Below are 26,957 nucleotides of genomic sequence, written 5' to 3'. Positions count from 1 at the left end.
TTATCATCATCATCATCATCCAGCCTTCATTTATCACGTCCACTGCTTGACGTAGGTCTCACTTAAACTCCTTCATTCTTTGCGATTCCTCGTCAGCCCAACGTGTAGGTGGTCTTCCTCGACTACCTTTGTCTGCTATTGGCCTCCAATTTGTAAATTTATTTGTCCATCGTGAGTCATGCATTCTCGCTACATGGTCTGCCCAGTTCCATTTAAGTTTCGCTGCGCATTCCACAACATCAGCAATACTCGTCCTTCTTCGCAGATCTTTGTTTCTTATTCGGTTCCGCAACGTCACTCCCAGCATATAGACCGTTCCATTCGTCTGTGTACCACTCTCAATTTCTAAGCCGTAGTCTTGGTCAGAGTCATAGTTTTCGCCCCATAGATCATGACCGGTAATACACATTGGTCAAATACTGTTCTTTTGAGGCTAATTGGTATGTTGGCCCTAAGTGTGTCTCGCAGTTTTCCAAAGGCTGCCCACGCTAAAATAATTCGTCTTTGGATTTCGCATATTTGGATATCCCTGCTGATTCTTATTTCATAACCCAAATACGTATATTTCTCCACCAGTTCTACCACTTTGTCTTGAATCGTTAAATGGTTATTGGAGACCATATTTGACCATGAAAAGTCCAATTCATTTAGCATATCTGTGGCTTCTCCTAAATTATCTGTAATAATGACAATATTATTGACAATTGTCCATAATAAAGGCAAACTGCCTTTACCAAACTACCAAATATAATGCATGATGAATAATTTCGGTGACAATGTATTGGTCGAGTTTTATTGTGTATCTTAACAGTCATAGTGACATTTTTTAAAATATTGTAAATAAGTTCACTATACCTATCGTAAATACTGCTCTCATTCATTGCTTCTATAAAGCTGTCTGTTTCGATCGTGTCGAACGCTTTATGAAAATCTATGAAAGTGAGGACAAGAGGCTTGTTTTATTCTAGATTTCTATCGTATTGTAGATTTTTCAATGAGTGTTTTTACTGTATGGAGATGATCATTGGTACCATAATTTATTCGAAATCCTGTCTGCTCCCCCGGTTGGTAGAAATCTAATTTTTTCTCCAGTCTTAATGTCACTAACTTAGCGAAGAGCTTGTATATGTGGTTCAATAGGCTAATAGGTCTATATGCGAATATTATTTGAAATATATACAAAAATACAACATTCATTGTTGCAACTGGAAAGATAAAATTAGCAGGGGAATAGTTTGTTGCCAAAACTATTTACAACTGTCATTTAAATTATTAGAGAGGTACTTCAAAGGTATTATAATCAATGGACAGAAATTAAATCATCTACGATATGTCGACGATATTGTAATGATAATAGACGACTAAGGAGAAGACTAAGAAAAACAAAAATTATGACAAAAATGTCCCCAATGTCTAAAGTCCAGGAAAATTGTACTATTTGACACAAATTTAATATGTAGGGTAGATTGTTTTAGTTGACAGGAGGTCACGACTCTTAATCTATAACTATACTTTTTCTTGTCAAACTTGTAGCGTGCTGTTTCAAATATCATGCCGTGGTAACTTGTATATTATTTTTAAGTGACATGATTTTTTCTACATACACTACGGTCGCATTAATACGAAAGGAATCGGAAAAATGGGTTGTTCGGATGATCGCATCGTTTGGATTACCTATGACTTTTTTATTGGGAGTAGAAATACTTCTTCTTCTCGTGCCACTCCTAGCGGAGATTGGAAATCATCATGGCCACTGCGACTTTGTTAGCAGCGCGCCTAAAAAGTTCAATCGAACTACACCCGAACCATTCACGTAGATTACGAAGCCACGATATTTTTCTTCTTCCCACACTTCTTTTGCCCTTAATTTTGCCCTGCATGATATTTCTTAAAAGTTCGTATTTTCACCTCTCACAATGTGCCCCAAGTATTCCTTCTAGTTTTTATCTCATTTAGAATTTCGCATCTTTTGTCTAAAGTTTGGAGTACTTGCGTGTTAGTGACGCGGTCCATCTATGATATTCTGAGAATGCGCCTATAGAAAGTAGAAATACTACAAAAACACAATAAAAATGACTGAGAATGCTTTATGTATATTATTAAAATATTATATTATGCAAATATGTATACAATATATTTAATAAATACATAATATGTATATAAATTTCAATGGGGAACAGTAAAAAAATCTTAGCAGTAATTTTCAGGACTTTAACAGCTTCAGCAGCAGAAGTTTTTAAAGCAGGTGGTTCATCATCGACATCCTCCTCTTCCGTTTCTTCATTTTGAATGGCCCATACAATTACTTCAACCGTGAGAATTTCTTGGGTGTCAATTTCTTTGTCACAGCCACCTGATGCACATTCTTAAACCTCAGATTCAGTAATTATTGTCGTGTTTCCTTGAGTCGACTAAGCAACAAGAGGGCTTAAAATGATGTATTTTTTGTTGGATGAAGAGTCGTCAACAGCCACTAAGTTTGGGCTCAAGTTTTTCCAGGAAACTTAAATCAAACGTTGTATCATTCCTGTCGATTCATGTCAATTTAAACGTGGAGGAGCAGGGGGATTTCGCGCGAGCCCGTTCGGACTACTGCGTCGTTCGGACGACCTTGGGTTGGGATTAACGCGACTGTACTGTATTTTAAAACCTCTTGTTTTCGTTTTATTTTTTTTTACGTAAGGTTGTCTTAAAAATTAAGAAAAATAACGAAATATGAGTAGATAGGTGCAGCTTTAAAGGTAAATATTTATAATATTTACATTTGTCAACAATATTAATGAATGAGTATACCTATTTGAGAGTAAAACAGGTCAACAAATGATAAGGCCCTTAATATTTATAAGCAGCAATGCGTAAAAAGCGAATAAAATATTACGATATACGACCAATTATTAGAAAACAACAAATAACATAATATATTATTTAGCTTCCTACAAAAATTGAATTTTCCTTATTATGATAAATTTTTTGGTATCCAAAATAACATAGCGCCGAACCTAAGCCATTTTTGGATGAAGCGAAAGTGACAAAGCAAAAATATACAGAAGCGTGGGTTCAATATATAAGGAAAGCCACATTTCAGCATCGACAATTTTAATTCTGGAAAGTAATAGGAAGGAAAAGATTCATTCCTATTCACTGGCAGCCGAATCAGGAAATTACATCACATAAAATCGGTCGCAATCCCCTTACACGCAGCTCAGGGGCGCGCAATAAAAGGGTGCGGATATTGACAAAAAAGATATTGTACGGACATTTTAGATACGAGTATAGTACAGTTTAAACATAAGATATTCTTTGTGGAGTTATTGGCATTTTCAGGAAAGAATTAGATTTAGAAGGGATCACTTTAATTTCACTTGTTGAAAAAGATACTCTCTTATCTTTAAAACGAAATTGAGTTATAGCAATGCCATTTAACTGTCAAATTAACTTTTCGCCTTCCATATCTTGCTATCTCGTAATTTGAATTAAATTCTCTAACTTCCGTTTCCTGGATTCTAAAAATTTGATTATTTTCCTCCATTTTTTTCGGTCCGTTGCTTTCTCTCTCCAATTTCTCACGCCTATTTCTGACAAGTCTAGCTTTACTGCTTCCAATCATTTCTTTTTGGACGTCCTCTTTTTTTCCAATTTCTCCATCCTTCAGTGTATTGTTTTAACATTTCGATTCTCTGGCATTGACCAAGCCATCTAGCTCTTTGGGTTCATAGTTTTATCGTAATTGCTCGTTTTCCATACATCCTCATTATTTCTTTATTCGTTTATCTTCTCCAAAAATTCTCCGCCGTCTTTGTTCCTCCGAAGATTTTTTTGAGCACCTTTCTTTCCCAGATCTCTACTTTCTTTTCTTGCTGCTGGTTCGTATTCCACGTTTCACTGGCATACATCACCGTGGGTCTGTGATAGTTAAGTGACCTTATCGCTCTGCTTTTCATTTTTCTTTTGTCTATCTCTTTCTTCTTTTCCCGTGTTTGTTATGGTTACTCCTAAGTATTCAAATTATGACACTTTTCAAAAATATAGATAGTCTCTACTCCTTTCATTTTGATATATTTGTTATGTCTCCTGTCATTTCCATATATTGCGTTTTTGTTTGATTTATTATTAATTCGTATCTTTTCGCTTCTTCAAATTTCTGGAAAACTTTTTCTAAGTGATTTTTTATTCTCGTTAATATCACCACATCATCTGCGTACGCTAAGCACTGCTTCCTGCTATTGAAAATAGTCCTGTTTGTACTTATATTTGATCTTCTTACAATTACTCTATTCACTGTGAACTGTCTTGAAAAGCTTCCTTTCATTGTCACCCTATTTATCGTGTTCCTAAGCGTCATTCTCACTAGACTTATAAGCTTTTTTGGTATTTCTAATTCATGGCCTCATATAGCATCGTTCGATTTAGGCAGTCGATTTTAAACAAGAATAGGTATGCTCGTTTAAAATAGATAAATAGTATATGTAATCCTGAGTTTTGTTCGTATCTGGTATTCCATTGTTTCGGCATTTCTTACTTTTGCCAAATTATAAGTGTCAAGTGAAATATCCTTTCCTTCAATCTTTCGCCACCTTCCTTAAAAATCTGAGCTGGGATACCACTTTTTCTCCTGAACTTTTGTTATTTTGTAGGTGGCTTATTATTTCTTTGACTTCATTTAAAGTTGGTTCCTCGCACGTCCCTTCTTCATCTTTTTGCCAATTCTCATTTCATTTAAGATTCTTTTTTGATCTGTATTTAATAGACCTTCGAAATATTCCGTCTATCTGTTTAATTTTTCTGTTGTTTCACCTAGATGTAAGCCTTCTTTGTTTCTGCAATACTGTGTCTTACAAATGTTGTAAACTTCTGCTTAACTGAAACAATCTCTGCTGACTATTTCCTATCATAATATTTAGTCCAGTTGGCAGAGATTTGATATCTAAAACCAAAATAAACAACCTGAATATTCCTAAGAATATCAATTTTGGGACCCAAAAAAGACGCAATAAAGTTTGCCACTCTTACCCCATGGATTCTTTCTAAAATTTCTACTCGTAAGGGGGGAAGGAAAATATTAATTTACCAAGAATCTGTACGCCAAATAAAAAATATATTTCAAACAATAAATATTGCAAAGATCATTTTAAACAAAAACAATATTAATACTATGTCTGTGAAATAAACCGTTCTCTTAGAAACAACGCTTGGAGCTATCGGCAGTTTTGAATTTCAATTACGCGCGCGAAATCAATTTTTTAAATATAATTTGTCTCAAGTCAACGGTATGAATTTATTATCTTTTGATCAGAACGTCTCATTAACACAAATCAAAATGCGTGATGGAGAATGTAGCTATCATACGCAGTTTTTGAATTTTGTAATAAATGAATATAGTTTTTATAAAGCTGTTAAATAAATAAACGTTGCGCGATTTGTGTTCTTTAAAAATGCGATACTTACATGTTGATATAGTACCATAAGGTTTTTTTTCCTGGTTTTTCCCCCTGAATCGACTGAACTATCCTCCAATAAAGTTGTCCCAGGAACGTAACTTAAATATATTGACAATATAATTTTAAAGATATCTACTTTAAAATGTATAATATGTCTAAAATAATTGATGGATTCGACCGTTACTTGATGGAAATTCATTTCATGTAACAATAAAACACTGAAAAATTTGTTTTCAAACTTCCACAAAATTTATTTTAAATTCTTATCACTACAGCTGTTTCGGCTGATTGCCTTTCTCAAGTGATCTGTTTTTGGTATGGGTTTACACTTTATAGTCTCTAATGAAATAGGTGGAGGAGGGGAGAACTGTTTGTCTCAAGCTGGTCATTCAGAATTATATCTGTGTTTTTTAATTTGTTGATTTCCATAGATTCTAACAAAGATAGCTTAAGGCCTTTATTTTGAATGTGGAGAATTTTGAATTCGTCATTAAAAGAATGATTATAATCTAGAAGGTGAAGTGCGTATGTAGAATCTGTTTTTCTATTATTGAAAGCCCTTTTATGTTCTGCTATTCGTTTATTAAAATTTCTACCTGTTTGACCAATGTAAGTTTTTGGGCAGTCGCCACATTTAAGTTTGTACACACCACTGTGTAAGTGTTTTTTATGTTGGCTCTTGTTGTTTTTAATATATTTGCCTAGGTTGTTATTTGTTTTGAAAGCTGGTGTTATTCCTTTCTTTTTTATGTGTTTGGCTATTTTTGTTGATATTTTGCCTGTATATGTAATCGAGCAGAAGGTACTGGGTTTTTTCTCTGGTGGTGGAAATACTAAGTTCAGGGCTTTCTTGTGTAGTTTTTGATTTAACATTTTATTAATTGTTTGTTCGTTGTATCCATTGTTTACTGCTATTTGCTTAATGATATTTAATTCTGTCTCAAAATTGTCTTTTGACATAGGAATTGCTGTTAATCTATGTAACATACTATGATAGGTTGCCAGTTTATGTTGTGTGGGATGGGATGATGAATTATGAATAGTCGTGTCAATATGGGTAGGTTTATGAAATATGGAGAAGTCATGTTTGTTTTTAAGTCTGGTAATTTTTAAATCTAAAAAATTTATGGATTGATTTTGTTCTGTTTCTATTGTAAATTCAATATGACTATGAAGAGAATCTTTGTCTAGAGGATGGATCATCTAGAGACAAAGATTTTAAAACATCCCATATTCAAACAGTTTTTATATTGGTGGAGATACGTAGACGATGTACTGGTATGTTTCACAGGAACTAACAGGCAACTCGACCAATTTTTATCGTATATTAATTCTCTTCATAGTCATATTGAATTTACAATAGAAACAGAACAAAATCAATCCATAAATTTTTTAGATTTAAAAATTACCAGACTTAAAAACAAACAGACTTCTCCATATTTCATAAACCTACCCATACTGACACGACTATTCACAATTCATCATCCCATCCCACACAACATAAACTGGCAACCTATCATAGTATGTTACATAGATTAACAGCAATTCCTATGGCAAAAGACAATTTTGAGACAGAATTAAATATCATTAAGCAAATAGCAGTAAACAATGGATACAACGAACAAACAATTAATAAAATGTTAAATCAAAAACTACACAAGAAAGCCCTGAACTTAGTATTTCCACCACCAGAGAAAAAACCCAGTACCTTCTGCTCGATTACATATACAGGCAAAATATCAACAAAAATAGCCAAACACATAAAAAAGAAAGGAATAACACCAGCTTTCAGAACAAATAACAACCTAGGCAAATATATTAAAAACAACAAGAGCCAACATAAAAAACACTTACACAGTGGTGTGTACAAACTTAAATGTGGCGACTGCCCAAAAACTTACATTGGTCAAACAGGTAGAAATTTTAATAAACGAATAGCAGAACATAAAAGGGCTTTCAATAATAGAAAAACAGATTCTACATACGCACTTCACCTTCTAGATTATAATCATTCTTTTAATGACGAATTCAAAATTCTCCACATTCAAAATAAAGGCCTTAAGCTATCTTTGTTAGAATCTATGGAAATTAACAAATTAAAAAACACAGATATAATTCTGAATGACTAGCTTGAGACAAACAGTTCTCCCCTCCTCAACCTATTTCATTAGAGACTATAAAGTGTAAACCCATACCAAAAACAGATCACTTGAGAAAGGCAATCAGCCGAAACAGCTGTAGTGATAAGAATTTAAAATAAATTTTTTGGAAGTTTGAAAACAAATTTTTCAGTGTTTTATTGTTACATATGTCGAAAATCTCAATATTTATGAGTCAGATAAAATTAAATGAATTTTACAACAAAGAAAAAACAAAATTTTTTTAGTATATTATTGTTTTGTATTTTGAGAATAATTTTTGAAGTGGAAATCGAAAGGTCAAATAAACTTAATACAGTACAATTGTAGTTTATTCCCAACAAAAATAGTAAATTGCATTATTATGGCACAAAAAATAGCTTTAGAACAATATTAAGATTATTTATTTATGTCCTGTGTATTATTGTAGTCAAAATTTTTGTTTAAATACATACGTTGCTACTCTTTACAACCTTTAACGAAGTTGGCCGTTTTTTTTCCATGCCACCCTTTCACTGTATAGTATCTTTTGAAAGAGAGATCCGTGATAAATGCCATTCTTGACACCCCACTATCCATTATACACGTTTTAACATGTCATCAATCATACTAAAATTCAAATGCGGAAAATGGCTGGTAGACATCAGATATGACACGATATTTGATGGAATATCCCTCAGTCGGTTGGTTTTTGTACAAAACGTTCTATTGTTCGAGAAATTCAATGAATATGCTGATGTAATTATATTATCATAGATTTTAAAGTAAAAAATTTGAACGTTAACGATAGTTCATACAAAATAACATATTTTGTAGTTAATATGTAAAGCTTTGGGTTTGAAGTTAACTTCGGAGATATCTTTAATAATATTAGTAAAAAATTTTTTCTTTGACAATAAATTAATAAAGGTTCTATCTCTAACAAGCTTACGACTAATTACATAAATATAAATATGATCTTAAATATATATTTATATATGCATGTATTATATGAAATCAAGTTATTTTAATATGCCTAAACCGATGTCAACGGAGTCATATGAAATATTTATTAAGGGTTTTTATTTTGGAATATGTCTGGTAAACCATTTAATTCGCAACTTGTGTTAAGTGTTGTTGAGTATATCGAATTAGAAAAAATGAAAAAAGGACCTTTGGAGCCATTTTTATCTGTTCAATAAGTAAGATATTGAAATGCATGTTCGTTTCTCAAAATACATATAGAATAATTCTTTATTTAATAGAGTAGCTGCTGCAATAAAAATATCACGACGGACAGTATGTATGAGTATAAAAAGGAAAGGAGGAAAAGAAGATAATATTCTTTCAAAGCCAGGCAAAAGTGTACCTCGTCCGAAAACAAGGCAACCGATCTATTTGGCGGATCAAAAATGGCAGTGCAAAATACAGTATACGACATGTACAAATGTCATTGCAGGTATCAATTTCTTCAATCTAAATTTGGTATTAAGGAAGAAGGTACTTTTTAATCAATACTTTATGTAAATATGTGTTGTAAAAAACGATCAAAGGAAATAGTGGCGAAAGAACTAACAAAAGTAGATAATAAAAAGCCTCTCGTTCACCAATACTTAACGAAGACCACGTTACTCAAGTCAGGACCTTCATTGGGGATGAATAAGGATATAGATAATAGAAAGGTTAGGTTCAGAGATTTTATTTAAAGTAGATCTCTCACATCCAGAACTAACTTAGCAAGAAAGGAGGGACTTTTAAATATATAAACTTGACATAATCTCTCACATCCAGAACTAATTTAGCAAGAAAAGGGGGACTTTTAAATATATAAACTTGACATATTCGATAGAAATAATAATTTCTAGATAAAGTTAACTGAAAATACAGTATCGCCAAAAGTTTTAAATTTAAGTAATTCAAGACAAATTAACATGAAATGCTACAAGTTTAAGAAAAAGATACCCCCGGTTAAGATAGGAAAAATGCCCTCATTCTAAGAATTGAATTATTTTCATTTTTTTACGTTCTATGTGATTAAAAAATTAGGCTGTGCAATTTTAGCCCGCCAACCTAGTCCCCCCACCAACACCTCCAAAAATATAAATTTTTATTCTTTTATTTAGGTGTTATGCAAACCATTACAAGCTGAGTTGAGGCTTTTACTTGTCTATTTTTATAGACCTGTAGATTGAGTGTACATAACCTAAAAAGGCATTTTTTTTTCGAAAAAAGCGTATAACTTTTTTTTGAAGGTGGCTGCAGTTTTTTTTATTTTGTCTATTTAATCAAAAGCTATACCACTGATTTCTTTCATATTTTTCTTTATAGTGCGCCATCTTCAAAAATCCTCAAAACTACTTTTTAAGGGTTTTGGGAGATTTTCTCCATTTCATAGACTTGAAAATGGATGAAATCAAGGTTTTAATAGGTTTTTTATAATTCTAAATTAAACAAGGCCTTTCGTACATTCAAAAATTTGGTAAAATACTTTTAAACCCCCAAAGAACAATATTTTTTACGGTTTTTATGAGTTTGGGCAGGGTTAAACAGATTTTTTGACATTGAGACAACCTGAATCAATTTTCTCATATTTTTACTTTATATTTGATTAATACGACTTATACGTAAAAATACGACTTACCGCAATTTGCCTATTTTTATAAACACGTAGGTTGAGTGTACATAACCTAAAAATGCATTTATTTTCCGAACAAAAAACGTATAACTGTTATTTGGAGGTGTCTGCAGGTCCAATTTTTTTTATTTGGTGGATACCCTTTGTACTTAATACATTAATTAATATCAAGTCAATTTTCTTGCGAAAATAATTTTAAGTTTCATAAAAACAAAGTAATTATTATATTTTCTTTATACTGAACTAGTAGAACTGTGCAGTTTATACTGTACTTATCTGTTTTTTTTTGAGAAAAACCTGTTAACCCTTAAAAAGTATAAGTAATGAATTAAGGGATAAAGCAGTTGTATTTATAGGCAAAACATCTGTTGGCGTTTTGTTAAAAGAATTTTTGGTACTTAAATATGAAAAGGACAATACTCGAAGAGCGCACTAGTATTCCTGCTTTAAGATCCAAAATCCTTCGAAAATATATGAAAAATCCTAATATGCAGAAGGGTATGGTTTACGTTTTGTAAATATTTAAGCTTAGTCTTCGAAACTCTTTGTCACTGAAGTTTATTATAGTGCTCAAAATCTAAAGTACCTAGTTGATTATCGTGGGGAAAGGAACAATGAACTTTTTACTAAATGGATAAGATAATAATTAATTCCAAATATATAAGGTTGTATATCAAAGTGTTTTTTTAAGAAAAGCAACCTACCAATGTTTCAACTACAATGAAAAGTATTATTTGGTTGACCACACACAAGATCAAATAGTAGGATGTAAAACTCACAAACCTAAATTATTACAAATTGCCAAAATAAACAGAAAAGAGAATGTGTATATAATTGACGTAATACGGTAACGCAGTATTGAAAATATTTCCTTATCACTACGAATTCTGAATTACTGCTGAAATAATTTGAGCAAACTACAAGTCATATTATTACAAGAGGTATATATATATATACATATATATATATATATATATATATATATATATATATATATATATATATATATATATATATATATATATATATATATATATATATATATATATATATATATTGGTAGAGATCAGTAGAAAGGGCCTCACTTTACTCCACTTTGACCTTTGATCCCATTTTTTGGCGGAGACGTGTATTTTGTTACATTAGGTGTATGTCAGATTACGTTAGGTGTGTATTAGATAACGTTAGCTGTAAGTCAGGTCACGTCAGGTGTACGTAGGTCACATTTTATGTCGAATTACGTTACAGTAAATGTCTTACGTGACCTGATGTACACCTGTGACCTTGACGTACACCTGACGTGACCTGACTTACACCTAACGTAATCTGACGAACACCTAACGTGATCTGACGTACACCTTACATAACATAATACACGCCTCCACCAAAAATTGGGATCAAAGGTCAAAAATGGGGTGAAGTGAGGCGCTTTCTACTGAGATCGGCTTTCTGATAGTGCTGTTATAAATATGTGGAAAGAGGCAATAAATCAATGTAAGAATTAAAAAAATGTTTTAGATATACTCATGAAATTATTATAAAGTGGTATATCCCAGAAAAAAATATAGTTGACATTAACATTCAACCAATCATAATACTCACTGGTAATATGAGTAGCTCAAATATACAACATGTAAACTTTTTAAATTTTTTTAAAATCTGTAAAAAGAATATAAATTAACAGCGGTTTTATGAAATTCTTAAGTAATATTTAAAATTTAGATCTGTAATAGATAAAATAATATAAAAATAACAAAATTACTTTTAAAAATTTTAATATTAAGTTTTAAAAATGTTATATAAATTTTAAAAATATTGTTTAAATTCCAAAAATATAGAAAACAGAGTATGAAGCTTCGTGCTAGTCTGCAGTACCGCCTACTGTACCACTTTATTTAAAAAGAAAGAAAGTAACTGTAAGTTACCAATGTTATTAGTATTAGAAGTTAAGTACATAAAAAAAGGGATCAGAAAAGTATGCCAAAACTTAGAACCTACTAGAATTTTCACAAATAAAAACGGCAGAACAACAAAATCTAAAATTGACTATTTTCTTACAAATTATTCCCTACCATATGAGGAAACAGTTAGAGATTTTCATCTTGGAGATCATAGTGGATTGGAACTTATAATACCAAATATAAATTCAATAGCAAATCACCACACAAATGACATAACGAATACTATAACATTTAGAAATTTGTCTGAACCAAGTATATCAACATTGCAAACAAGGTTGAATCATGAGGATTTTAAGGTTGTTTATGAAAATCTCGACAATATTGACTCTGCTTATACTGTTTTTGTAAACATTATATTGTATCATATTGATATATGTTGTCCTATGGTTGTAAAAAAATTAAGTCAAAATAATACTAACAACTGGATTTCTAACGAAATCTTAAAGATGGGAGTTGATTTAAAAAACCTTTTCTGGTTGACAAAAAATTCGACAGACCCTGATGTAAAATTAAAATATAAAGAAGACAAAAAGAAGTATACTGATAAAATTCAAGAAGCAAAAAAGCATTATTTCCAGAATACTTTTCACAACAAAAATAACCATCAAAAGCAAAAATTTATTTGGAAAACAGTCCATCAAAACTGGAAAAAAAGGACAGTATAAAAACATAGAAAAAATCGAACACTTAGGAAGTTTCATAAACGATAAAAAAGAGATAGCAAATGCTTTCGGTGTATTCTTTTCATCATTTTCAAAAAATGCATTAAATGCCAAATATGGAAATTCACAATTTAAAAACTATACGACCTTAAATGTTAACCAAACATTCTTCTTCTATAGCGATGTTGCCGAAGCTATTTCATCCTTAAAAAATGTAAATTCAGTGGGTATTGATTGCATTTCCACAAAGCTAGTTATACATATGAGCGTGTACATTATTCAACCGTTAACTGATTTAATAAATAAATCTGTAGAGATATGTATTTTTCCCACTGATTTGAAAATTGGTATCGTTTCCCCAATATTTAAAAAAGGAAACAAAACTATGTTAGAAAATTATAGACCAATTACCGTACCAACTGTCTTGTGTAAGGTTATTGAAAAATGCATTCATAAAAGGATGTTGTCATTTCTTAGTAAATATAACATAATAAGTTCATATCAAAATGGGTTTCTTCCAGGTAAATCAACCGAGACTGCATCAACAACATTTTTTAAATTCATTTATAGTTCATTAGATCAAAAGAAATTTGTTGGAGCCCTCTTTTTTGATTTAACTAAAGCTTTTGATTCTATAAATTTAAATGTAGCAATTTGTAAACTAAACGGACTTGGATTTCGAGGTAATTTTTTAAAATGGTTACAATCCTATCTATAATATCGACAGATGTATGTCAAAGTCGGTCATTATCAATCAGATTTGTATGACGTTGATCTTGGCGTTCCACAAGGATCAATACTGGGTCCTTTGTTATTTCTTTGTTATATCAATGATATGCCTAAATATATAAGTACGGAAAATATTTTTTTGTATGCTGATGACACGACTTTGGTGGCATCTGCAGAAAATGCAGAGGAATTGAGGTTAAAACTCAATTCCTTAGCCCATGAGTTTACGTCTTGGTGCGAAAAAAACTCCTTAATAGTAAATTCGAGTAAAACAGTATGTATGCAATTTTATATAAAAACTCCAATAAAGGAAAATTTCTCTGTCAAAGTCGACAATGATTTTATCACTTTATCTGACACTACAAAGTTTTTAGGACTACATCTAAACAGTAATATGAGCTGGGAGGTACATATTAACCATGTATGTTCAAAAATTAATTCTGGATACTATGCTCTTTTGCAACTCAAATACTTATTTACAACGGAACAGATACTTAATGTTTATTACGCTATCATCTATTCACAGTCATATAATATTGTTCTATGGGGCAGTGCAACAAATGTCTCGAAAGTTTTTATAGCCCAAAAGCGCATAATTCGCCTGATTTTTAATTTACCATATAGACATACGTGTAGAGAGCATTTTGGAAAATATCAAATACTCACTGTTCCTTCAATTTTTATATACAGAAGTATTATGTATACAAAAGCTAATATCAATAGATTGAAATCAAATTCAGATGTACACAATTATCGTACCAGAAAAAAAGATTTCTTTAGGACTCCTAAACATTACACTTCTATGTTTGAAAAAAACCCTGATTATAGCGGCGTAAGGTTTTTTAATCAGCTCCCATCCAAATTAAAAAGTGAAGCAGATGATGGAATAAATTGAAGACTTATCTCATCGAGTCATGTTTTTATAGTGTCTCGGAATTTATGTCTTAGATATATGTTGTATGTTGTTTCTATATTTATGTGTATGTTTATATTGTATAGGTAGTCTTTAACGTTTCTTTTTACTTTGACATGTCTTATATTATGTAAAAAATAATCTGCAAGGATGAATAAAGTTTTATTATTTATTTATTATTATGTATCATTATAGGGATTCTAGTTTTTGTTATTTTTAACTATTTTTACAAAGTTTTTGGTTAACATAAAAATCACGAATTTGACTGGATCACTTTTAATATTGTTTTACACTGCTTTTTGGCCTTTTACTAATAAATTAAATAAGCTATAAATTGAGCGGATACCTTGCCTATCAATAAGAATGAAAATAAAATTTACTACCTATCATTTCTGAAGTTGTGGCCAATTTGTCTTTTTCATACCAAGCCAAACTTTAACTTCTTTATTTATATTGTGTACAAATGTGTGATCCTCGATATGATATCTGTTCACCATGATTATTTTAACCATCCACTAGTCCTGTATGCTTTTCGATCATACAAACAAACCACACAAAATTTTTGACATAAAAAGCAGAAAATTTGGATTAAAAGATACTTAATTTCGTAATAAATAAAATTGATTTCAGTCTAATAAAGAATGTTTTGAACTATTCGATTCGTATACAAACATGTTCCAGTTTTCGTTAGCAACCCAAACCAAGATATCTATATAAATAAACTTGTTTTTCCTGTTTACTAATCCCCTCCAATACATTTTTGATATATTTTTACCAGCACATTTTCTTCTCTTTTCCATCATTTAGCTTAACAGAAATGATTGCCCTTGTTCTTCATCATTATATTATTCTATCTTAAGAATCATTTATATACAGCCACGTACTACGAAATTGTCTGAATCTCAGCTGATAGCTGCCAACTCAAACAAATCTTATCTAGTTGATGTGTTCGGGTGGTGTCCCGCGCACGAATCCGAATCCCATAATCATATAACCGAAATGAAGCGGAACGCTAACTTAACGTGATCCAGATTCTCTCCGCTAATTCACTTTTGGGTATTTTGGACGACTGGGAAGTAGAGCGAGAAGGATAAAAAGAAACAGAATTAAGTGCGATAAGAGGTACACTGTTAGAAAAACCGCCAGAGAATATTTTGGAATATTAAAAGAAAAGACAGGTACACAATCCAAATAATTTTTTTATTAATAGGTAAATGAACAAGAAAAGACATACTCGCAATTGGTTTTATTATAACTTGTACGATCGGTTTCTGGCTTTACAATTCTAGCCCATCTTTAGGTTCCCGATAAAAGATTCTTCTTCTTAACATGCCATACACCAAAGTGCGTAGGCGTCTATCTCATTACTAGAATTCTGTTCTTGGCGGCGTGACACAGCTCGCCTGTATTGTGTATTCCTGTCCATTCTTTAATATTTCTTAACCAGGATAATTGTTTGCGGTCGGCTCCTCTCCTACCTTCGATCTTCCCTTGTAGGATTAACTGAGGTATTTCATATTTTGCTCCTCTCAATATGTGCCCAAGTTAACCAATCTTGCGTTTTTTAATTAATTTAAAGAGTTCTCTTTCCACGCCGGCTCTCTTAAGGACGTCATCGTTTCGAACTCTATCCACCCAAGGTATGCGCATCATTCTTCTTATTGTGGTGCCAAGGTATTTAAAAGTTTTTACGCGTTTTATGCGATCGTCACCTATGCATATTATCGGGTTTTCTGGAGGGTTTCTGCTAATGACCATATATTTCGTTTTCAAAATGTTGATTTTGAGGCCATATTTTTTACCTATGCTATTCACCCTATCAAGTAATAACTGCTGATCTTCCAATTTATCAGTTATAATCACTGTGTCGTCCGCATAGCGTAGGTTGCTAATTGGTATGCCGTTCACCTTAATGCCTAATTCCGTGTCTTCTAATGCTTCCGCAAATATATTTTCAACATATAAATTAAAACGCATCGGAGAGAGTATGCAGCCTTGGCGGACACCTTTCCGGGTTTCAAATTCATCCGTATATTGGTCTTGATCAATCCTCACCTTTGCCATTTGGTTCCAGTATAGATTCTGAATAATTCTGATCTCCTTCTGGTCAATGTTGGCCCTATGTAGTAGTTCCATCATGATATCATATTTAACATTGTCAAATGCCTTCTCGTAGTCGATGAAGGTGAGGTAGACATCTTTTCGTTGATCTAAACAGTTTTGTATTAAAGTGTTCAAACATAAAATTGCCTCTCTTGTTCCTAGTCCTCCCTGAAAACCGAATTGTGTTGACCCGCTAAGTTCTTCTAGTATCTTATACATTCTTGAGTGTAATATCCTAAGGAAGAGTTTCAGCAAGTGACTCATTAAACTGATTAAGCGGTGTTCATTGCATTTTGTGGCATTAGCTGTTTTTGGGATCATCACAAAGGATGACTGCACCCATTCTCGCGGAATGTATGTATGTATGTAATGATAAAAGATTACTCAACCAATAACGTTGGTGTCTTCAGCAGAAGACTGAAACAAATTATGAATAAATTGGATACGATGAGTACAGAATATGGCTTGAAAATAAATATAAAAAAACCAAAATATTGATCATCCATAGCAGCAAAAACAACTAAACAAAGATAAGAAACATGGCAAACGTGGCCAGAAAATTTAATCACTTAGGCTCTGACATTACTAACAGTGGAGGGTACGAAAACGACATCGGTCCGTACATCTTAATGGCCAGATCGGCAACAGTTAAACTTCCAACAATAAGAAAAAACACTGACATTACAAAAACACAAAACTACGCCTTGTTCAAACATTAATATTTCCTATCATTATAGTTATTATTCAGAAACATGGACCATCATAAACGCCAATTCGTAGAGTAGAATGGTATTTGAAATGTGGGTGAAATGTAATATTGCGCATACTATATCGTATAGAAGAAGAACTGCAGATTATATTAACTCCAAAGTGAAAAAAAATTTTTGGGACACCTTATGTATGTATAACTAGCGTTAACAGGCCTTTGCTGGATGGATAATTTCCACCATTTTCTGTTCTTAGCTATCAGTTTCCAATCCCTGATTCCCATCTCTCTGACATCATTCATCACTACATCTCTCCATTTCTTTCTTGGTCTTCCTCTCTTTTTTTTGCCCCCAGGTACTCTCCAACCAATATTCTTGACATGTCTACTACCTTGCATTCTTTCTAGATGTCTTAGCCATTCTAGTCTACGTTTTTTCCCTACTTTTGTTATTATAGGGTTAGCATACAAATGATACACATCGTTTGTCTTTTTCATTCTCCCTCTACTACTTTTCCACCAAACATTCTGCGAATTATCTTTCTCTCGTATTATCTTTCTCTCTTGTATACTCTTATTTTTGTATTACGAAATGTATTTTTGGCCTTAATTATTATCTTCATGGCCCTAGCATATCTGTGGCTCTTGGTCAGTCTCAGATTGATTTCAGTTCTTTCTTATATGTCTGATCAATAAGGGTATTCAAGTACATATATTCATCCACCTTTTCGAATTCTACAACTGATCCATCGTCCACTTTTAATTTAAAGGAGACCCCGGTGTATATTCCTTTTTTGCTCGAGATTTTCATGTACTTGCATTTATTAATATTTACTTAAAGTCCCACTTCAGAGCTTTCCCGTATCAGTTTTTTGCTATATCTGCCAGTTCTTTTCGATATCTTGCAATGAGAACCACATCATCAACGTACGCTAAGCATTGGTGCTCTTTATATAAAAGAGTTCCGGACCTATTTACCCTATTAACCATTAAAATTTTATCTAGATTTATATTGAATAGCGAAGACTATAGAATTATAAGCCTTATGAGCCATTTACTTAAAACATTTCTAAAGGTCATTCACAAAAGAATATATACAAAATGTGAGGAACAACTAACAAGAACACAATTCGGATTTCGTGGTGCTCTGGGAACACGGGAGGCCCTTTTTGCTGTACAGGTGCTATTTCAGAGATGCAGGGATGTGAATTGTGACATATACGTATGCTTTATAGATTACCAGAAGGCATTTGACAGAGTAAAACATGACAAATTAATGACTCTAATGCAAGAAATTGGAATTGACAACAAAGATCTTAGAATTATCAGAAACATTTACTACAATCAAACGGCCAAAATCAAAATAGAAGACCAGTTAACTGATAAAATTGTAAATGAACGTGGAGTACGACAGGGCTGTATTTTGTCTCCATTGTTGTTCAACATTTATTCTGAATGGGTATTTAAGGAAGCTTTAGACGGTTGAGCGAATGGAATACTAATAAACGGTGAATGGTTGAATAACATTAGATATGCAGATGACACTATAGTTTTTGCCGATAATCTGAATGACTTACAGATATTAACAAATCGCATAACAGAAGTCAGCAACAGATACGGACTAGCTCTTAACATAAAGAAAACCAAATTTATGACAATTAGTAAAAAACCAATACTTAACGCTCATCTTACAATCAACCAACAGAATATCGAAAGAGTCGAGCAATATACATATCTAGGCACCAATTTAAATAGCCAATGGGACCACTCAACAGAAATTAAACAGCGAATAATAAAAGCAAAAGCAGCATTCGTTAGAATGAGAACCATTTTCAACAGTCGAGACATATCATTAAAAACAAAATGCCGTCTATTGAACTGCTACATATTCACAGTTCTGCTCTACGGAATGGAAGCATGGACACTGACTGTTGCATCTATGAATCGGCTCGAAGCTTTCGAAATGTGGTGTTATAGGCGCATCTTACGTATATCCTGGGTTTACAGAGTTACTAATGTGGAGGTCCTGCGTAGAATGGGGAAAGAATGTGAAATTCTCATGACCGTCAAAACTAAAAAGTTGGAATATCTAGGATATGTAATGAGAAATCAAGAACGTTACGGCCTTCTCCAGCTGATTCTCCAAGGGAAAGTAAATGGTAAGAGAGGACCGGGAAGAAGACGCATTTCCTGGCTTCAAAATTTACGAAAGTGGTATAACACGACTACCACTGAACTGTTCCGCGCTGCAATAAATAAAGTAAAGATAGCCGTGATGATCGCCAACATCCGGAACGGATAGGCACTTTAAGAAGAAGATATTGAATAGCAAGGTGTCTACCTTGCTATTCTGGACTCCTTGGCCAACACCTTTTTACACTTCGAATTTCTCTGGGATTGTACCGTTGCATTTTACAGCACAATTGGTTTTTCTAATTGTCATTTGTACCAATCTTACTATTTTTTCTGGCACTTGGAATTCTTGTATCGTTTGCTAATAATTTGTGTCTGCCTATTGTATCATAGGCGGCTTCATAATCAATGAAAAGTACTGATATATTTTATTCATAGCAATTGATTAGGATTTCATTTAGCATAAAAAATTGATCGGTTGTTGATCTTCTCTAGCGAAATTCTTCCTGGTATTTCTTCACATATATTTCTAATCGTTTTTATTTAGTATGGCAAGCACTTTGTATACTACCTCTAATAAGAATATTTCTTTATAGTTTGCGAATCCAGTTCTATCTTCCTTTTTGCGTATTGGAATTCTATTGGATTTGGCTTAAAGCTTCTCCTCCATATTTCTCTGCCACAATACCACTCTCCTCGGTGCTTTTTTGATTTTTGATATATTTTATTATTTCTTCAATCTTCTCTTATGGGTTTTGGTATTTATTCTGCTACTTTTAGGGGTTTACGAAGATTACAATTTTTTCAGTAGTCACTCCGTCATTTAGCAGCTCTTCGAAATATTCTGTCCATCTTTTACATCTTTGGTCTTCGTCCACTATCAGGTTTTCTCGATTATCTTTACATTTATCGTTCTTCCCTGGTATCCAGTTTGAATGTATTTTACTTCTTTGTAGAAATTTTTTATTCATTTTTCTTGTGATTTTCTTCAATACGCTGTACTTTATCAACCATATACTTTCTTTTCCGTGTCCTTAGGATTTTATTTACTTTTTTTCGTTGCTAGGCACACCTCTTTAGGTCGTTTTGTTTTTGCGATAACACGATAACAAACTTTTTATTCTCAAATCTAATCTTTGTTTTAACTATGTTCTACATTCGTCATCGAACCATTTGTTTTTTTTTAATCTCTTTATTTTTTGTGTGTTCTTCGAATAGTGTTTGTCATTTGTAAGAACTTTTGTTGTATGTTACTCACAGTAGCACTATCTTGTTTGGCGTAGGTTTCTTGTATAAACTTTTGATAATCCTGCGCTGTTTTTAATTGCGAATATGATCAATCTTTGGGCTCCATTTGGGCGTCCGTTATAAGGACAAAAATACGTATTATTTGGACAAAGAAATGCAGGCAGTAGGAAGAATTTCATGGTTGCGAAATTTGAGAGAGTGGTTTAGAATTTGAGCTCTTAGATCGGCTCGGAAAGGAAATACGACAACAAGAAGCATGGGAAGATCTCAAAAAAAAGGATAGATGACATAAGAGCAGTGGCAGGCAAAGAGTGGATTAGATTGGCGCAAGATAGAGAAAGATGGAAGCAATTGTGAGAGACCTACATTCTGGAGTGGATGGAAAATGGTTGACAAAGAAGCTCTAAATAAAATTAGAATAGTCTTATTAATTTTTAATATCTTACAGAAGTAGTAAAACAAGAAGAAGGAAGTCACAACATTCAAATTTTCATTTTTTCTTAAAAATTATTGATCCTTTACGCTCATTACCTGTGTTACATATAATACTCTATAAATATCTTATAATAAGACTCAAAATTCTACGTATCTTATTATAAATCACGATTTTGTATAGCGGATGAATGCTTACAAGCCTTTGGTAAATTTTAGTAGTGTAGTACGAGTGAGAAACGATACAGGACACGTGCCAGGAAGTGTGTTAATATGTCATAGGAGGAGGGACACTAACGAGATTTACTTTAGGTTTGAAGTAATTAGGTTTGCTGTTTAGGAGGTTTCTTCTTCTAGTTTCTTTTTTATTTACGGTAGAAACTATAAGACATACAATTTATAGGAAACACACTTTAAAGTTTGATTACAAAAATATTTTTTAAACACTTTCTGAAACAAAAATTAAAAACAAAACTCTTATTTTGACGCTTGTGCTTTCAAAAAGGAAGATGTTTAGTACCTAAAAATCTTTTGGTAAGGTGATATGATGTGGTGGGATTCTATCATTGAAAACGCCGCAATAAAATTGAGCTGTATTCTTAGCCTAGTTGCCTATTACTTGGAGTTGTATTTTACCAACTTGTCTTTTGCTCTCAGGCTATCATAGGTTGAAGTGTATAAGGGAAAATTAAGTTAAGTTAAGTATTAAGTAACTAGTAAGACAACACCTTTTTGCAAAAAATATTATTTATTCATCAAAATAGAGGCAATACATTTATTACAGCGCTTTTCTAATTTTGCGATACCGCCCTCGTAAAACAATTTTTTTTTAAATGGGCTTTTTGATCGAAAAAAAAAGTACTAATCGCTGGAAGCCAGAACTGGGCTACACGGTATGTGTGAAAGCAATTTTCAAATCCCATTTTGTAAATTTTTGCCATCGTTTTTATTGACTTGTGAAACGGTGCCTTGTCTTGGTGAAACAACAATTTTTTTTTGTAAAAATTAGTAATTTTACTTGCCATTTTGGTCTTCAAACGCTTCAAAAAATCAATATAGTAGTCGCTGTTGATAGTTTCTCTATGTTTTAAATAGAGCTTCGAATCTAAGATCCAGCAGAAAAGGACAATCAGATTTAAACGATACGACTTCTCAGGTCGTCATCAAGGTAAATTCCTATTTACCAAATAAAAATAACTATAACCTTGGAAAGTAGAACAAATCACGTACGAAATTTATACCAATCAGGCAAACTGGATAACATCGTGTCGGAAATGTACAGAATGAACGTAAACATCCATGTATTATTTCTGTAACAGCACCTCCAAACACAGATAGAAAGTTGGCATTACAGTTAATAGGAATTCTCAGAAAGCTGTTTGTAACTTTATTTCCTACTTTGATCGAGTATTGATGCTTTCTCTCAATTCTCGTTTAAAACGTTAAATAAATGTATTTCAAGTATAGATACCCACTACAGACAAAAATAAAGACACTATAGAGGCCTTCTATGAACAAATTGACAATATCTTAAAGCTAAATAACAGACATGGTATAAATATTATAATGGACGGTTTAAACGCCAAAGTTGGCGCTAAAGAAGAAGTGAAAAATTGTTTGAGGCGATATGGACTTGGGGAGAGGAATGAACATGGCGATAAACTTATTAATTTCTATATCAATGAGGAATTTATATTTGCAAATACCTAGTTCAAACTTCGTAAATCTAGTTTTTTTACATGGATATCACCAGCTGATAATAACAACAAAATAGTCAGAAATCAAACAGAAATTATATAATATCGTCCAAAACTTATTTAGAAGCAGACATATCCTTCAATCACAACCCGGTTGTTTTATCGATAAGAGTAAAACTAAAAAATGTAAAGAGCCCTAGATACAAGATTATGATGGAGATAAAGCGACTCAAATAACAGAACTTATTCGAAAATTTACCTTTAACAAAATTACGAGAGATATTCGTAAAATAAGGTTCCCATGAATTTTAAAAAAAGGCGGCTTTATTTTTCTTCTTAGTGTTGGATTATTTTAAAACCTATAACGTATGCTAGTATTTCACATAATCGCCGTTTCTATCCAAACAATTTTGCAGGGGATGCTCCAACTTTTCTATCTCAATGTTATACAATTCTACCGCCAATCCATGAGGAATCGAGTAACCTCTTCCTTGACTTATATGATAATCACTTGTTGCTAGATTTGGACTGAATGAGCGGGGGAAGGAGGTTCACACCTAATCTTTCTAATCAAAATCTCTTAGCAGGTTTGATGTGAGGCATGAGGTCAAGCGTTGTCATGGAGAAGCCTCACACTACTGGACATGAATGTTGTCGTGTGGAAAGTCTCAGAAATACGCAAAGCAAATTTTTTTAAAATTTTTCCTTACCATTGATTATTATTTTTTTTTTATTTATTTACGCTGTAACCACCAGGGTTATTAGCGACCTAAATATATAATACAGGTAAAGTTAGAAAAAATTACAATAATTGATACAGTCCTGAGTCTTTAAGATAACTTATTGTGTTTTTAATGTTCATGTTTTTTCCTAGGGCTTCCTTTATATTATTTGGTATAGTGTGCTTCTTTCTTGCTGCTTCATATGTTTTGCACTGAGTTAGTATATGCTTCGCGGTGAGTGTTACTTGACAATTTTCACACATTGGCGGCACAGTTCGCGTAAAGAGGTGTTTATGTGTAAAGTTACTGTGTCCTAGTCGCAAACGTGTTATTCTCACTTGGTCCTGTCTATTCGCTGTTGGTTGGAGCCACGTTTTCGCTAATTGTTTGATTTCCTTGAGTTTATTTTGTGATGCACTTCACTTATTTTGCCACGCACTTAACACTTTATGTTTTATTTCTGACTTAAAGTCATCTGAAGAAACCTCATTAACAAGAATGGAGTCCTGGCTGAAGGATGCTAAGCGTGCTAGTTCATCTGCTTCTTCATTTCCTTGTATGCCTGAATGTGATGGAACAAACATGAAGTCAACAGTGATCTTATTATTATTTAGAATCTCTATTTTTGATTTGATATATGAGGCAATTGGATTATTGGTATATAAAAGTTTGATAGTGTGAAGTGAGATTAGTGAATCGGTTATTATGAGAGACGGGGACTGTTTCGACTCTTTTATGTGGATAAGTGCTTGTAATATTGCAAACAACCAGTATATGACGAAGTAATGGGTGAATTTAAATTTTAAGGATGTATTGGGTGTAAAGATTGCTGCACCAACACCGTCTGAAGATTTGGATGCGTCAGTGTATATCTTATAGTGATTTTTATAAGTTTCCATTTCTGTTAAGAATGATTGTTTGATCAGGTCTCTTATAGTCTCACGTTTTTTATATATACTAAGGTTAGTATTAATATTGGGAATTGGTATTAACCAAGGTGGAGAAATTAGGAAATTTGTTGGGAGAATTTCAGGAAATTTAAGATGTAGGTCATGAAGGTTTCTTCTAACTCTTTCGTAAAATGGTGGATCTAGTCTTGTTGTAGAGAAAGTGTCTTGAAATCGATCTGTGAACGTATTGGTATAAGTAGGGTGTTCTTTATTACTAGCTATTTTAGAAGCATATGAGAGAGAAAGGTATTTGCATCGTAAACTTAGTGGTGGTTCTCCTGTTAAGCATTGTAAACTTTCAACTGGTGTCGTTTGAAACGCACCTGTAGCTATTCGTAGAGCTGTGTTTTAAACAGTTTCTAATGTTTTCAATACTGATATTTTACTTGATGAATAAACTATCACACCATAGTCGAGTTTGGATCTAATTAAAGATTTATATACATGTAATAGTGTATTTTGATCTGCTCCCCAGTTTTTGCTGGAAACAGTTTTCATAAAATTTAGTCCTGCTTGGCATGATTTTTTAAGTTCTTCTGTATGTTTTTTCCAGGTGAGCTTTTGGTCGAAAACCATACCTAAAAATCTGATATTATTTGTGAAACTAAGGGTTTGATTATATAGCTTTAAATGTGGAGTTAGAGTGTTATTTTTTCGTGTAAATAAAATACATTTAGTTTTTTTTTGGTGAAAATTGTAATCCGATAGTCCTAGACCATGATTCTAACTGATTAATTGTTTGTTGTAAATGTTTTTGAATAGATGTAGAGTTTTTTCCTTTGGCGAATAAAACTAAGTGATCAGCGTATAATCTTCCTTTAACAATCGGTGAGCATTGTTGAAGTATGTCGTTTATGGCTATTAGAAAAATGGTTGAGCTTATAACTGATCCTTGTGGTACTCCGTTCTTTAGAACTTTTTTATCTGAGTTAACGTTGTCTGATCGAACTATGAAGCTGCGAGAATGAAGAAAATTGGAAATAAATTTTAACATATTGCCTCTGATATTCCAATTATGCAATTTTGATATGATATTATATCGCCAGAGAGTATCATAAGCTTTATTAATATCAAAAAGAACTGCAATACAATCTTGCTTATTTGCAAATGCCTCATGTATTCCTGACTCTAAGTCTATTAGGTTATCTATAGTGGATCTATTTTGCCTAAATCCGCTTTGTACCATTGATCATTATTTATATGATTTATATAAATATTCACAACACACAAATTGTACAAAATGACATATGAATATTCATAACCTTCCATATCTTCCATATTTTATTTAATAAACTTTATATTTAACCGACTATTACCTTTTCAATTTCATGGGTAATAACTAATACCCTTTGGTAAGATTTATTAGAAAACAGAGCAAATACTGCAGCAAATATTACATCCGTATCAAATACACCGCAACTTTGATATCTCACATTGCAAACAAGTAATAAAGTTACACAGTTAGTTTTGCAAGAGAAGTGCAGAGAGACGAATTTCAATTAAATCGTATTCATCAAGTCGGTGTGTACCTATTCAATTATAAGTTGCGTAATATCATTTTACGCCACCGGAAGGGGAATGGACCAGCTCCGGAGCAATTTGGCAAAACCCTAGCCTGCAATTCCGCGAAGGTTGGAAGACAATTGTCGCCCCGATAAATTTACGAGGTTCCCTTTCATTTGCCGTTATTGTAGATGGTAAAGTTACATGATAGTTAAAATATATGTCTTCTATTTGCCCCAATTTGATTAAAATAGCGGTTGGAACTCGCAGATTGGTAATTAATTCACTGCATTAAAAAGTATCTTCCACAAAAATTAGTCACATAAAAGTAAAAAGTAATATTACACTCTTTAGTTTTTTTCTATTCGTCTAAAGATGAAAATCTAAATTAAAGCACAAACTAAGAATATTATGTTATAATATATCTGGTAGAAAATCCATAGCATTCTATAATAGCTAATTCTGATAGCGAATAGGGGATTATTGAGATGTTTCAGATAACATATTTTTCCCATATCTAACACACATTTATGCGGTACTCTCTGTTGGATAATTATCAAAGCTCAGGCGTTCGAGTATAAGCAGAATAAGTATAACAACTGGAAATAAAAAAATCAAAATAGTTATTGGTGAATTTAATGCCAAGGTAGGTTTGAAAGAAAGGAACGAACAAGGAAATATGTTGCTTCAATTCTAGTGTCCGGAATATAACAAGAGTGCATATGTATGCTTCATGGACTTTAGGAAGGCCTTTAACCGAGTGCAGCATATGAAGTTAATAGATGAATTAAAAAACATCAATTTAGACAAAAAAGACATTAAGTTTATTAAGGCTATATACTGGAACCAGAAAGCAGTAGTAAAGGTGAACGATATTGAAACAAATAATATACCGATTGCGAGAGGGGTTAGGCAAGGATGCGTCTTGTCTCCGACGCTTTTCAACGTGTACTCACAGGTCATATTCAGAAAAGCCTTATGGGAAAGAAAAGAGGGAATAAGAATTGG

The 26,957-nt window shown here is 32.6% G+C and overlaps 1 protein-coding gene across 1 annotated transcript in view; it reads right to left on the bottom strand.

Annotated features, from left to right (window-relative positions):
• LOC140435297 (EGFR adapter protein-like) overlaps window positions 1-26,957 on the bottom strand; it is a 651,983-nt gene that overhangs the window by 344,295 nt on the left and 280,731 nt on the right. The window lies entirely within an intron of this gene.

Source organism: Diabrotica undecimpunctata, chromosome 2, assembly GCF_040954645.1.
Source record: "Diabrotica undecimpunctata isolate CICGRU chromosome 2, icDiaUnde3, whole genome shotgun sequence".
Lineage (NCBI taxonomy): Eukaryota > Metazoa > Arthropoda > Insecta > Coleoptera > Chrysomelidae > Diabrotica > Diabrotica undecimpunctata.
This window is presented reverse-complemented; position numbering and strand designations above follow the sequence as displayed.